This window comes from Hippopotamus amphibius, chromosome 1, assembly GCF_030028045.1.
Source record: "Hippopotamus amphibius kiboko isolate mHipAmp2 chromosome 1, mHipAmp2.hap2, whole genome shotgun sequence".
NCBI classification, from domain to species: Eukaryota; Metazoa; Chordata; class Mammalia; order Artiodactyla; family Hippopotamidae; genus Hippopotamus; species Hippopotamus amphibius.
The window spans coordinates 228,910,884-228,926,858 of record NC_080186.1 but is presented as its reverse complement, the minus strand read 5'-3'; the positions used below and the strand labels follow the sequence as shown (position 1 = coordinate 228,926,858).

General features: G+C 42.7%; 1 long non-coding RNA gene across 2 annotated transcripts in view; it reads right to left on the bottom strand.

The window, feature by feature from the left end:
* The window catches only part of LOC130857459 (uncharacterized), a 336,472-nt gene extending 325,498 nt beyond the window's left edge, over positions 1 to 10,974 (bottom strand). For both annotated transcript variants that reach the window (XR_009054830.1, XR_009054829.1), the window contains exon 1: positions 10,934 to 10,974. This is a non-coding gene — a long non-coding RNA (uncharacterized LOC130857459). The remainder of the gene's footprint in view (positions 1 to 10,933) is intronic.
* Between the last annotated feature and the right edge of the window lie 5,001 nt (positions 10,975 to 15,975).

Here is a 15,975-nt window from a genome sequence, read left to right as displayed (position 1 = left end):
AATGGTACCGTTCCGGGAGTTGCCATCTTGGGACACACTCAGCACAGTTTCACAGGGAATATCATGACCTTTGTTGGCTGGCGGTGGGGCGGGGATGATAGGACATGTTGGGGGGGGGTTCCCTTTTCTCCCTCTCCCCACAATCTCACTTTAACACATAAAATTACCACAGATACCTATCGGTATTAGGGAGGAGGTATCCTTCCCTCGATCTGTCATTCATCCATTTTCCATCATGGGTAGAGAAAGGATTATCTAACTGTTGGGTCGGCTTCTCTCTCTCTCTCCTTCCCTTCCTCCCTCTCTGTATTTGGACTGCTCCATCCCACTCTCTCCCTCACCCTCTCTCTCTTTCTTCCTCTCTCTTCCCTCTCTTTCCATGCCTCCTTCTTCCTTCTTCTAGCTATCTGTAATTCTTTCTCCCCTCTTCACCCCCATACCCTTCACCCGAACTACCATCCTGAAATCACAGATGTTCTTCTGTCCTCCTTGTTTAAAGCCATAGGGGCAGAACTGGCTGCTTTATTTGTATTGGAGAAGCTAAGGCCACTGCAAGGCAAGATGATGGGAAGCCCATTGGGCCTGGCCCCATAATGAAGATGTGCTCTTTAAAGCTCTTAAATGTAGAAGTAAAGAAAAGGGTCTCAACCAAAACGGGCCAAAGGGAAATTATACAGGAATGAAATTTCCTCTCCTACTTACATATTTGGCCAAGTGATTTTGATGGACCATAAAATGAAGGAAAGTGATCGTCAGCTTCTCAAACGATGACTTTGAACTAAAATAGCCAAATAAATCACTTATGGAGAATGTTTCAACATAAATTTTATATTCATAGTCATTGAAACTTGCACCCTGAATTTTAAAGATAATTATATATACTATGATGCACTAAATCCCTTTGTATATACATTGCCATTTCATAATAGTATAATTTTAATTCAACAAAGAAAATCAACAATGAAAAAAATCCTCCTCTGATGTCTGTGTCTTTATTTCTCCATTGATCCAGAACCCATAGAAAGATGGAGTGTAATTAAGCCCTTGGATTCCCAATAACTCCCACCACTGAGAACGGAGTGCACAGACAGACGAGTGAGTCAGCTGATCCAAGAACCAAGGAGGAGGAAGGCAGGACCTGCACAAGGAAGCCAGACCCAGTGAGAAGTGATGAGTAGCAAACACACTGCATGCTATTCAGACTCTCTATCCTCGTGGAAAAAAAAAAAAAATGGTATGTTTAACAAGGCTGAGCATTGTCTGCTCATCGTCATAAGACCCTGAAAGATGAAAGTCAGGAAAATCAGAAGGAAAAATCAGGTAAAACATGAAGAGATCATCCTGTTGGTGATATTCAGTTATGGGTTTTCACCAGGATTTCAATAGGGAGGAATTGGAAGGTAATATCCAAAACCTGCCATGTAGTATTTGTACGTAGACTTTGGAATTCCCATCTCTGGAAAGAACAGAGCTAATACCTGTGAGTCACTCAGCCCAGAGCAGGTGAGCCAGGTAAGCAGCATCCCTAATAGGACAGAGACTTCACAAGCCTTGTTCCTGCTGGCAGGGCTCTGGGAAGAGCAACCACACATCTCAGTTTTCCCAAGGCAGCACTGGTTCACATCTGTTGTCCAGCATAATTATTAATAGCACACCTTTCTAGTCTCAAAAACTCTCAATTTGCATGATCAATTATAAGGTCCCTTTAGGTATGTGCTATATTTTATAATCTATGAGAGGGGTCCTAAGATATGTCACAGACTGCATTCAACATAATCTCTAGAACTGAGGAAAAAAATATAAACGAAGCTTATTTCGAAATGATCTTCATGAAACTTTAGATATACTATAGAAGACAGAATATAAACCAACCCAAAAGAGAAGGAAGCTATAAAAGGAAAGAAAATGCAACCCTGCCCTTGATTTTCTACCATCCTCTACCTTACTGTTGGTCAGCCATGATGTTTGGAAAACCATCTTGGAAATTAACATAATCCTTTAAGAACATTTTTTTAAACCTTTGATTCAAGAGACAAATGGTCTATTTTAACCAACATACCTAGGTAGAAAATAGACATTACTAAGACAAAGATCTCAAATCTAGTTTTCTGAGAAGAAGAAGAAAAAAGGTGCTTTTAGTAAATACATAAGGAAGAAGAAATTGTCTTCTTCCTTTTAGAACCACATAGGGAACGGAACTGTTTATGTTATCATGTACCTGCTACATTTCTCTTGCTAGGAGACCACAGACCAGAAAAAGCCAGGTTCAAGCTCAAAGCTGTAGCAAAAGCTTTGTTTACATTGCCTATAATTTGCTTAATATGGTAATGCAGCCTTCGGTTTCCCTATACAGAGATCTAGTGCCTACTTAACAGGCAAAAATTAAATAAGGTCAAAATATGAGCTGTCAGGGTCTCCATTGTATCCACTCTGAATTAAACAACCAACTCCTCTCCATGTTGCACTATGAGACTGGCCTGACTCATGAACCAGGATAGGACAGAGTCACACAGCTGATGCAATATTGTATCTTTAATCCTGAAATAGCTACACAGCAGATTCGTCATAACAAGGTGCCACTCTATATCCATTTCCCCAAAAGGTGGTAATTCTCTCTCTCCCATCACAACCATCATGTCCCTAATTTCCCCCAGTCCCCCACATTTAATGTGACTGGGGACACATTCCATAATTCAATCCTTTCTGCTGGCTGTACTTGTCAGCAGCTTCAATACTGTTCAGTCATGATTCTAGACTGCCACCCAGGCCAGCTTTATTTTTATTATTTATTTACTTGGTGTATTGAAATATAATATAAGCACAGAAAAGGGCAGTGGATTTTCACAAAATTTTTAACATTAGAACATTGCTGCATTCTAGAAGCCCCCTTATGCCCCATCTCAGTTACCTTCTTCCATGAAAGTTAACCATGATCCTAAATTCTAATGCCAAAGGTCTGTTTCTAAGCTTTAGATGAACAGAATCGTATGGCATGTACTGCTTTGGGTTGGCTTCTTTTCTCAACATCATGTTTTTGAGATTTATCCATATTGTGTGTGACCATCCCTTGTTCCTCTTTATTGCTCTATTTTATTTTTTGACTATACCGCAAATTAGTGAGTTGCTTTCATTTTTTTACTATTACAAATAATAATACTATGAGCATTTTTGCATGTCTTTTGGTGCTTAAATGTATATATTTTTGCTGGATATGCACCTCGGAACTGAAATTCTAGACTATAGGTTATTATATATGCTCTTTCACAGATACTGAAAACAGTTTTCCAACATGAATCTACCAATTTACACTCCCACCAGCAGTCTATGAGCTTTTCTACTGCCTCATGTTCTCAACAGTATTGTTGGTCCTTTCCATTTGATGGATATAGTAGAGCATCAGTGTAGTACTGTGGATTTAATGTGAATTTCCTAGAGACCAATGAAGCTGAACCACCCAGATGTCTTAAGCTTTCAGCTTTTACTTAGCCAATGGTCAGCCTTGGTCATTCAACTCCTGTCTGGCTGTACCTATGAGGGACGCTGCTGTAAGAATCAAGGGCTGTACACTCATTCCAATCAAAGCCATCCTGCCTGTGGCCTTTGTTGCTGTCCACCAATCATTTCCACATATTGACTCAATCTCTTATGCATGTCACTCTGGAGGCCAGGCTCCTTTCTCCTGAAATGTCCAATCAGACACCCCCCTTCACTGTAACCCTACTTGTGAGCTCACCAGATAAACTACTTCCCAGTTATACCAATAAAGATAAGTTCTTGCCGTGTGAGCACCTGTGTGTTCCCTTACAGTTCTTACCAGTTCGGTCTTCTCTCCAGCCCCACAGGAAGCATCACTCTCCCTTTTCTCTAAAACCCTCAACCCCTAGGAAAATGTGTTGACTTTTCTTTGCCATTGACTATCTTGTGATAAAGTACAAGTTACCTGACCTCTCTTGGACTCAGATTTCTTACCTGAAAGATGAGAGCATTGCCTACCTCATGAAATTGTTGTGAGAATTAAAGGATTATGGGCTTTAAATCCCTTGTTCAATACCTAATAGGTATTTTGTGCTCAGTAAATATTTTTTTCCTTCCATCACTCCTTTTCTCTCTCCACCATTACTAATCTCCTCCTTCTAACTTAGATATAGTAAGATGGAAACAAAAAAAACAAAAAACAAAACCTTGGCTTTTGTAATCAGACACACTGAGAGTTGAAGCCTGATGTTTACCCTTGACTAGCTCAATTATTAACTTCCCTATATCACCTCTTACACTCTAAAAGGGATCTGGGCTGTCATATTCAGACGTGTGAGAATTACACGTCACTCAGGGTGGCTGTACTTCTAGACTATCGGTCTCAAAGCACGGGCCCAAAGGTCATATCCATCCTGCTGTGCATGTGTTTAGACAGCATAGGGTTTGGTTGGTTGGTTGCTGGTTTTTATTTAAACAGTCTAGAGTTAAATACTAGGATAATTTACACTAAAATTCCAAAATTTGGGCTGCTTTTGAAAGAACTGGAAGATCTGGCAACACTACTCATGTTCCTTCACAGCAACAAATTGCCTGGAGCTGAGCAGCCTCTGCCCTCCCAAGCCTGGCCGTGAACTCGCTAGTCTGCCACACTCCCCATCACTCCCTATTCTGTTCCATCAGACTGATCTTGCTCATTTAAACCCCCTCACTAGCCTGTCACAATTTTTTAGTTTGTTACCTTGTCTCTAGATTCTTAGAGAACTAAATGATTAATTGCCTCAGATCTAAAGGACACTTGTAACATATTTAACATTGTTTCTTTTACACATATAGACTCCATGTTCTCCAGATTCTTACAACTTGCAATTGTCAGGTCTCCTTAGCTAGTCACAGGAACAGATTATCACAAATTTAGTGACTTCATACAAATGTATTACCTTACAGCTCTGGACATGAGAGGTCCAGAATGGGTCTCGATGGCCTAAATCAGAGTCGGCAGAGCTGCATCCGTTTCTGAGGGCTCTAGGAGAGAACCCATTTTCTTGCCTTTTCCAGCTTTTAGATGCAGCTCTTACTCTTTGGCTCACAACCCTCTTTCTCCATCTTCAAAAGCCAGCAAGGACTGGTGGAGTCTGTCTCACGCTGCATCATTCTGACACTTCCCCTTACACCATTGCCTCCCTCTTCCACTCTTGAGAACCCTGGGGTTTACACCGTGCCCACCCAGATAACTTGGATAATGTCCCCATCTTAAAGTCATCTGATTGGCAACCTGAATTCCCCTTTGCCAGGTAACACCACACATTCACAGGCTCCAGGGATTCCACGGGGACGTCTCGGAAGTGGGGGGTGGGCGTTATACTACCTCCCGCAGCCCTCAACACAGTTATCAAGACTTTCTTTCCTTGAAAAATACCACTGAGCTAGGATTGTTAATTTACCTAATAATGTTGCTACAGTTCCTTCAGTCCAGAAACAAAATAAGCCTCCAAAATCCTAACGACTTACAGCCAGCATTATAACAGCAAAGCAGTTTTCTCCTGCATGCCTATAAATTCCAACTGGCACTTTTGCTTGCTCCCCCGAAACACCATCACCTTTCTGGCTTGTTAGGAAGAAGGGAGGAGAGAGAGCAGAGTGAAAAGGAATGACACAAGCTACAGATTCAGGTGCAATTCCACTTGGCTATTTAAAAAAGAGGAAACACGAAGGAGCATATCAAAGAAACTTCTGTGTTGCCTAGGGTTCTCTAAGCCCTCAGCACAGCTCTGAATAAGAATTCAGCCTGAGAGTAATCCTAAACTACTGAAGGTGCCCATGAATATTCCACCATGTGTTTCAGAAATTCTCCACAGTGTTTCAGAAATTGCCCAGGGAAGGTCATCTGACTCACCCATGACACTATCAGAACTAATCAGGAAAAAACAAACAGCACAAAGCAAGCAAGATCACATGGAATACTTTCATCTATCTCTTCTCCAAGTAGCTAATCAAGACATTGTTTCCAGTTTACAAAAAATGAAAAATAAAATAACTCATATCTAATCTTTTAATATCTTTAATGAGCTGGCATCCAGACTGCATTTACTACTTCAGATCTTACAGATAATATATCATGTTTAAAGTCAGTTGAATATATATGTTTTTTCTCTATATAAACTTTAGGGAATTTTTTAGTGCATCAAATAATTTCTAAATATTGTGCATTTTAATTTCTATCTGAATTCATTTCCTATATCACACACAAAGTTAGCTAGGTAATCTGATTCATCCTTAGTAATCTAGCTATGAAGTTGGGCAACACAGCCAACCTCACCCTCCTTGAAACATTGCCAAGAGTTCAGTCTTCCTGGAATCCACTCCTATATCTAATCAGATTCTTGTCCTTCCTACCTCTAAATGTTCTCAAATCTTCGTAATTGTCTCTATGCCTTAAACTGCATTTTCATAACACTTACCACAGTTTTAATTAATTATCAAGGTAAATCTGTTTATCCCATGAGGACAGGAACATATCTGCTTCTTTCTTCCAAGTTTCAGTTCTGTGCCCGGCACATAGTGGACTTACAAGCACTGCTGAATGAATAATGCTCCTGTGTATCTTTTTCACACACATACTTATTCATGCCAGGCACTATTTTAAGCGGTTTGCATGTGTTATTTCATTAATTCTCCTTACCAATTCTATTATGCAGGGGCCATTATTTCCTTGTTTTACAGATAAGAAAATGGGCATAGAAAGGTTCACTGATTTGTACAAAGTCACACACAGCCATTAACAACAGATAACACGTACCGAGTACTTACAAGTGCCAGGCAGGGCTGCTGCTTTGCCACCCAAGGTAACTTTGCTCAAATTCCAAAAAGATGCCCCTTTGGGATGGATGAATTTAAACAGGCATCTGCTTCTCCTGGATGAGTAAGCTCCCTCCTGAGCACAGGGGTTGTAAATTGAGAGCAGGCTCCTATCTGCACTGGCCCCCAGTCCAGAGCCTTTTGGTGGGGCACAGCCTGCATAAAACAAAGTGCCCAAATAGCTCAGCCACAAACTGCTCTGAGCACCAACCAGTGATTATCCCACAACAGCCCAAGAGACAGGCATTAGTATTATCATCCCTACTTTACAGAAGCAAGACCAACAACCCACAGAAGCACAGTGACGGCTCAGAGCTGTCCAGCCATTGAGTGACAGAGGTGGGATTCAAGCCAGGCATGTGGCCCCAGGGCCCACACACCCAACAATGCTCCCTGCTGAATTTCTTACTCCTGGTTCTTGAAACAGCCTCCTAACCAGTCTCCATGCCCCCTGACTTGTCCCACAATTGAATCCACAACTGCAGCTACATGAATTTCTTAAAGGTACAAATCTGATCATGCCTCCTTCCTGCTGAAATACTTCAACAACTCCCTCATTACCCTCAAGATAAGGTCAAGACTCCTTCGTGTGGCTGAGAAGTGTTCCTTGTGATCTGATCCTGGTCACTCTCCAGCCAAACCCCTGACCCTCTCTCTGCCCTGACCCCTCACTGCACACGATGACAGAACCACACCAAACATTCTGCCCCAAGAACCTTCACGTTCTTGCTGCCACAGGCCTTAGCACAGGACAGTCTTCCCACCTGGAGCCTTTCCTCCCCCACTGCACTTGACTAAGCTCCTACTCATACCTCATGTCTCAGCCCAAATGTCTCCTCAGATTTGTGTCCCCAGAACACTCCATCTAAATTAGATCCCCTAAGAGATTCTCTTATCATACCCCATGTTTTCTTTATAGCAATATTACACATAGATGCTTATGTGATTATTCAATCAAAACCAGTTTCCCCCAATTGTAAGTATGAAGACGGGCAGGGGCAATGTCTATTTTGTTAGTTAACTATAAACTCAGGATCTTACACATTTCCTGGTACATCCAGGCAACCAAGTCCTGCCGAATGTCCTTCCTGGGTGCTCACTGTGCTTCCCCATCACAATATACTGTAACGGCCTAACTCTGTCTCCCGTTTGATTGTACCTATTTTAAATACTATGAAGACGAAGACTTAACCTGACCCCACTACTGAACCTCCAGTATCCAGCACGTTGCCCAGCACATAGTCAGACTCAAACATTCCAGGATAAATGAGTGAACAAGCATAAGTCACTGGGCCCTTCAGAGAAAAAGTCTCCTGTGTCATCACTGCCATAAATGACATCAATGAATTGAAGAACGGCTCTACTTTAACTGCCTTAAAGAAATAGAATTTATATGGCTCACTGAGAAAGTTTTCAGCTTCAAACGTTGACCCAATATGTTCCCCAGCCACAGCAGACAGGGAGGCCAACTCAGGCCTAGATGAAAGATGACCTGTCAGCTTAGTCAACAGTCTCAGAGTGACCACTCAAACAGAAAACTCAGTATCCACTTTCGGGTCTTATAGAGACCAAGGTCTACAAGAACTACAGAGGATTCTCCCAGAGGGGATCAACAATGCTTACTAATAGACATTATATCACTCCCCATTCAAGGAAGGTCTTAAGGAACCAAATCCCGCTAAATTGATAATTAAATGACTACCCATCAGTCTGAAAAGAGGAGAAAGTGCATTCAAATAAAAGGAAGCAAAAGCAAATTTTAAATATATTACTTGGACTTCTCTGGCGGCGCAGTGGTGAAGATCCACCTGCCAATGCAGGGGACACAGTTTCGATCCCTGGTCCGGGAAGATCCCACATGCCATGGAGCAACTAAGCCCTTGTGCCACAACAACTGAGCCTACGCTCTAGAGCCCGCAAGCCATACTACTGAGCCCATGTGCTGCAACTACTGAAGCCCAAGTGCCTAGAGCCCATGCTTCACAAGAGAAGCCACGGCAACGAGAAGCCCATGCACCACAATGAAGAGCAGCCCCCATTGACCACAACTAGAGAAAGCCCGAGCAGCAACAAAGACCCAACACAGCCAAAGATAAATAAATAAAATAACATATATTACTTAATAGTATTTTATAAGACTATGGAGGAAAAGCCACTCCTAAAAAAGATGATTTGTTCAACAGGAATATAAAAATCTTTTCTATATACAGCACAGGTGAGTCATGATCGCTAAGCTGTGTATGAAGGAATTTCAGATCAGTCTTGGAGGTCATAAACACGAAGCCTGAACATGGTGATAACAATGGTCTCCAAATGCCACAAACACATTGGTATTTCAGCAAATTAATAAGAATATTTCACGACAATACAAATGCCCTGGAGTCTTCCAGCTGGTGAAGGGGGCATATGTTGAGTTGATCAAACTTCATCGTCCCTCTACTTCAAAGCCACAGACCAATTAGCTCCAGAGTCTACTTCTAATACCAGGATTCTGAACGTAAGGATCTAAACATTTACCTGCTCGATTCCTTCCTGCAATGTCTTCTAATTATCTCTGTCTTGCTCCTCAGCAACTCGTTAGCGCTGGAGTTAATACCTTAACACGGACGACACTGATTTTCCTTTGCTTGTTTATTACCTTAGTCATCTAAGAACCTAACCCCCTTGACACAAAGCAGATGCGTCAGTAAAATATCGTTTAAAAAATTAAAGCCAGCGTGTTGCTGACAACACACACAGTGGTTTTGTCAGCTTTACAGCGGTTACGCAGAGCCCGGCTGAGAGGTAACTCCCAGGGCTGAAGCTCTCCCCAGGCAGCAGTGACGGCCCCACATTTACAGTCACTGCCATGGGCCACCAAAGTCCTTTGGCTCTCCTTTCCGCTAATCAGCAACATTCTCCTTTAGTACTGAATTTGGAACAGATTTCTTTTAGAGCAGATTTTAAAAATTGTAACCAGGAGAAAGAAAGGGAAAAAAAAAAACACTCAAAAATCACTCATCCAAGAAGTCGTTTTGGCTATTTGCCGCACTGGCAGGGACTGGTTTTTATTTTTAGGAACGTTTTCAGGAAACAAGGCTTTATCGCCTCTTACCAAGCATAACAGATCCAGTTGCTTTCTTTCATCCTTACTCTCAGTCTGCTATTCTGGGCCTCAGTAAGAGGGGTGCTGCCCCCAGGATAAGTAAAACCTGAGTAGGCAGAAACAGCCAAGTCCATGGGTCCCTTCTCATGAAACCCAAAGCAGCACGAAGACCCAATCTCATGAAGGGTTCTGAGTCACGGATATTCAAAGGATGCCGAGCAGGTGCATGGATGACTTGGCGGCCTAGGACTTGACACTTACGAGAAAGCAGAGCCCAAACAACACTTTTTTACTGCTGCTCTGTGATGACTTCCATATGTATGGCCCTTTGGGGACACAAAGGTCCTGTATAGGAGGTTTCCTTTCAATATACAGAGACCCTGGAAGGAAGGCCACTGCTACACGATTTGATGCTTTTGTGTTAGAAGAAGACACCCTTCCTCCACACCCCACCTCAGGACTTGGCTTGTGAGAAAAGCATGAGTTGGACTTCAACCTTCCCACAGCCTCCTGCCTGGCCTCTCCTGTCACTAAATAGCCCTTGGGTTTCTTTGTAACATTGGAGCAATGTTTCTTCTTCCATTCATTCATCATACGTTTCAGGCATGACTGTGGGCAAGGCACCCGGGCTCTGTGGGGAATTTAAAGGTGAATACAATGGTGGGTTTCTTCAGAAAAGGGTCATCCTTCTCAGCAGTCGACTGTCATAAGCAACGGTGCGGAGGTGCTAAGATAAAACGTGCGGGCTTCCTAGGTGGCGCAGTGGTTGAGAATCCGCCTGCCAATGCAGGGGACAAGGGTTCGCTCCCTGCTCCAGGAAGATCCCACATGCCGCGGAGCAACGAAGCCCGTGCGCCACAACTATTGAGCCTGCGTGTTAGAGCCCATGAGCCACAACTATTGAGCCCATGTGCTGCAACTACTGAAGCCCACGCGCCTAGAGCCCGTGCTCCACAACAAGAGAAGCCACGGCCATGAGGAGCCCGCGCACCACAATGAAGAGTAGCCCCCACTCACCGCAACTAAAGAAAGCCTGCGCACAGCAAAAAAAGATCCAACAGGGCCAATAATATTAAAAAAAGATAAAAAATAAATAAATTAAAAAAAAAAAGATAAAACGTGCCCAGTGCTGGTTGCCAAAATCCAGCTCCAGCGGGTCCAGGAGTACCCAAGGGATGAGTGGCGTTGGCATAAGGAAGAGACGAAGAGGCCTGTGTCTGCTATGCAGGATCTCTTCTTTTTTATCGTCAGAGCTTTGTGTGTTTATATAGTAAACATATCAGAAAAAATCTTTTATGACAGAGCATATCTTCCCTCAGCATCTACCCGTTTCTTTCTTTCATCAGGTTTGGCTTGCAAACCTTGTGACTCTGAGGTAAACATATGTAAATAACTTCTTAATCTTATATCTGAGCAAACTATAGCCCTTAGCACCCATACCTATGCCTAATGTCTTTGTCTATACTTATGCCTTGCTGCAATCATGAGCATTACAAAAAGAGCCACCCCTCCCTTTTCTCCAGCATTTAGCAGCCTGAGGTGCCCGCCTTTTCCACCAAGGAGTGGTGGGAGAGGACTTGGTGGGGCAGACACGGAGAAAGAATGTGTCAAACCCTGGTTCTTTCCTGGGAACATAGAAACAGGGAGGGGAAGTGGGTGGTAAGCATAGTATTACAAAGAAACAAAGAACAGAATGTAAAATGGGTGGAGATGGTCTGGGGCCTGTCCTTGCTCTGAAATGCCCTTCCAAGGAGTTCTCGCCTTGTGGTCCTCCTTGGAGCCTGGTGACCTTGTCACAGCATTGGCTTGTCCAGTGGCTCCTGACAGCTGGTGAATATTCTGCTTTCACTGGATCATAGCAGAGTCACGAGCGGCTGAACTTGAAAAGGAGCTTGCCTGAACTAGTCAATAGAAGACCGTGAATTAAGGCACTTTCAGAGGAGGGAACTAGTTCGCCAACCCTGAGCTTTGAGGATATAGACTTGGCAATGGTCAACAGGATAGACTGGAGTGTGACGAGGGTGGAAGGAGGCTGGAGGCAGAGAGGCCAGGTAAGAAGTTGATAGATTATATTATTTTCCAAACATTTAACATCACCCCCCAAGGGAATATTATAGATCGCTAATCCATTAACCTCAGGCCTGGCTACATGACAGTCTTTAGACAATTAAATGGGCATAGATAGAATATGTGCCATTTCCAAGAAGAACGTTAAGAGCCATTCAGTGGTTCTATCCTATGCTCTTTTATCTTTGCCACAGTATTCCAGAGTGGGGCTGCTCCTTCTGCCTGGGTCCCAAGAATGACAATAACATGGAGCAGAGCTGCAGCCAACTCAGAACGAATAAGCTCAGGATTGAGAAATACCCCCATTTTTGCCAGCTGCTCAGATTTGGGGATCATTAGTGCAGCATAACTTATCCTAAGTTCACTGCTGTGGGAGCCTAATGCACTATGAAAGTGAAAGCAATAAGGTCACAGACTAGGTAGATAGCAGTATTGAATACGAAAGGGCAGAGACAATAATAATTATAACAACAACAACAAACGATCATCTAACATTCATTCAGTATTTCTATGTCCAGTGCTCTGTTAACCACATCTCACGTAATCCTCATAGAGCTAGAAACACATATCTGTTTAACAGCAAAGTGTGTGCTCTTACCCATTTTTCCCAACAGCCAGTAAAGCTTGGTGATTGCATGTGCCTGTAAGGTTAATTCAGCAGAGCTGGGTTGCTCAAACCCTGAATGTTCTCAAAAATGTCCCGTCTTCAGGACTTGGCCAGCTTCTGGGAGTTGAGCTCTGAGCCTTTCAAATACTCTGCTTAGTAAGAGTGTTGTATGTCTGAGGCCTTGGGCCAAGCAGTATCCGTTTGGTCAAACAGTTTACGCTAACAATATGATTCATGGTGAATTCCTGGGGATCTGGAGTCTGAATAGCTGAAATAAATCATGCGGGCACTGCATGTCTACATGACTGATCTCCAACAAAAACGCGGGACACCAAGGCTCAGGTGAGCTCTGCTGGTTTCCTGGCTGCACATCTTGTCACAGATCATTGTTCAGAGAATTGAGCACATCCAGACAATTCCCTGGGAGAGGAGTTTTGGAAGCTTGCACCTGGTTTCTCCTGGAAATCATACTCAATGCATCTTTCCCATCTCTCAATTTTAATCTCTTTCCTTTTACTTCAACAAACCACAGCCAGGAGTGTAATAGCTTTTCTGAGTCCTGTGTATCCTTTTAGCAAATCATCAAACCCAAGGGTGGTCTTGGGGACTCATGACACAGCACAGAACATGAGACAGGCAAGTGTCAAAGATGAACCCAAATTTTCAAGCCCAGGTGGCTCAAAAATGGAGGTTCAAGAACAGACAACAGACGTGGGAAAGCCAGGAGGAATTGGTGAGCTGAGGTGGGGGGTAAAGAAGGAGGCTGACGAGGCAAGTGGAGGAAGGATGGCAGGTGTGGTGCTTGATTTAATAGATTTGATGTCCATATCCAGGTAGGAATGTGCATTGGGCAGTGGGAAATGTACATCTGGAGTCTGTGATGGAAGTCCGGGATGGGAATATAGTTAATGACTGAAACCATGAAAGTGAGGCGAGTCTTGAGACAAAAGGAATGGCAAGGAATCAAACATAACCTTCAGAGGATACAACTTGGCGGTCTTGGGAGAAAAAAACCAATGAGAAAGAGAGGCAACTTTTATCTACTTCCCATTCATCCTAAAGGATGGCCTGTTTAGTTTTATATAAATTTATATTAGTCCAGTTATACCACACACTTCACACAAGAAAATAACTACTAAAGGGATTTTGTCAATATATCAATACCATTAAAAAAATCAGCAGTATTGATTTTCTCATGGAATCTTCCTTTTCAAGGGTATTTAAAACCCTGCCTGGATGGGACTTCCTAGGTGGCTCAGTGGTAAAGAATCTGCCTGCCAATGCAGGGGACACAGGTTCGAACCCTGCCCTGGGAAGACTCCACATGTCACAGAGCAACTAAGCCCGTGCGCCACAACTATTGAGCCTGTGCTCTAGAGCCCATGAGCCACAACTATTGAAGCCCATGCGCCTAGGGCCCACGCTCCACAACAAGAGAAGCCACTACAGTGAGGAGCCTGCGCACCACAACGAAGAGTAGCCCCCGCTCGCAACAACTAGAGAAAGCCCGTGTGCAGCAACGAAGACCCAACACAGCCAATAAATAAATTAAATAAATAAAAATTAAAAAACAAAAAACAAACAAACAAAAACACCCTGCCTGGTGAGCAGAGTGTCCAGGCAAGGCTATGATCCCACCGACAATCCCAAATCAACTGGGGCAGAGGGGAGCCCCAGCCACTCGTGAAACTCCGTCGTGTGTCTGTGCGGCTGCCGCCAGGGCTATTTTTATGTTTATTTATGTTTTTAACCATTAAAAAATTGGGTCCAAAGAAAGACAATGATAAAGCCAGTTAAAGGCCTGTGAAACAGAGGTTTCTTTTCGCTTCGCACAGCATTTTCTATTTTTCTGCCTTTTCCTCATACAGCAAACAAAGCAAGAGGCCAAGAGCGCCAGGCTCAACTCCGGCCTTTCCCTTTGTCTTCTGCTCCCTCCAGGTAGGATTTGTTTTCTGTTCTACTGTGCTATTAGGTTTTCCTTTGTCTATGGAACAGTCAACGTGGGATCATTTCAGGGGCATTTGCAATAAGGTTGCTGTGGAAGTCAGAGCTTCCCACCCCACTGCACCTGAAGGGACCATCCTGCTACGTTTGTGGCCCATGTGCTTCTTACCGAAGCATCAGAAAACAATGAACCTATGAAAATTTTGCTTCTCTCTCTCTCTTTTTTTCTCTCTCTTTTTTTTTTAGCTTTACCCTTTTTTGATAGAGAATGCACATACACGGCTACTTCTAGAAGAGAATTATGAATTGGTTCCAGGGCCTCATACCAGACAATGAACACGGGAAATCTCAGTCAGTTCTCCAGCCAGTCTTGCCCTATTACACTGTCCACAATGGAGAATTCTACTCCATCATCTCAGACTCAAGTTGTTGGGAAAGCCTTGACATTTAACATTCAAACCAGTGTCTCAAAAGCTCCCCCATGTGTGCACAAGAAAAATAACTCATCAGAGGAAAAATTCACTGGAATAAGTGCAAAATCAGAACGGGGACCAATTTTCCAGCCTCAAAAATGTACTAAGATACAAGAAAACAGCACATCATATAATTATTAATTTACTTTTTGTTATGTTTACAATCTAAATGTATACTTAATTTAAGAGGACAGATTTTATACAGATTATAACATCAACAATGAAATGGATACATGAAAAAAATTTGATTTTTCTATAAGAGAGATTTTAAAAATTCCAAAAGATGAAAAATAACTGGATATACTCAAAAGAAAAGATAATCCATCCAAACAAAACATAAGTAACTGATTTATATATGTCAACCCAAGTAAGGAATTATGTGAAAATATACCAACACATTTAGCATACTTTCTAGAAAGCATTTGCCTACTTGAAAGTTTTCAGATTTCCCCTTTGCCCATTTACCTTTGCTTCATGGAAAAACATATTACAGCTAAGACTGCTGTGTAAATCAGCTACTCTCACCCCACAAGCCAAAGGTAGACTTCCAGAATATTAAAACCAAGTCTGGCAAAGGTTTTCTATTCCAACCTCCATCTTTTACAGATGAAGAAAGTGAGCTCAGAGAAATGAGTGGACTTGTCTAAGCCCACAGAGCTGACAGAAAAGCTGAGAACAGACCCTTAGTCTTTTGTTTTCTAGTCTAATCATTATTCCTTTACATCACGCTATCTCCCGATTTTTAATAGTAGTACCGAATAATAAGTAGAAAAAATACTAACAATTACTACTTCCAATACAAAAGGTACTAAGCACTTACTCTGTGCCAGACATGGTTTTAACTATATTGCTTGAATTAACTCATTTGTACTGAGAACACTCTGAGGTTGTATTATCACCTCCATTTTACAGATGAGGAAACTGAGGCAGAGAGAAGTAAAGTACCTCCCCAGGGATCTTAGAGAGTA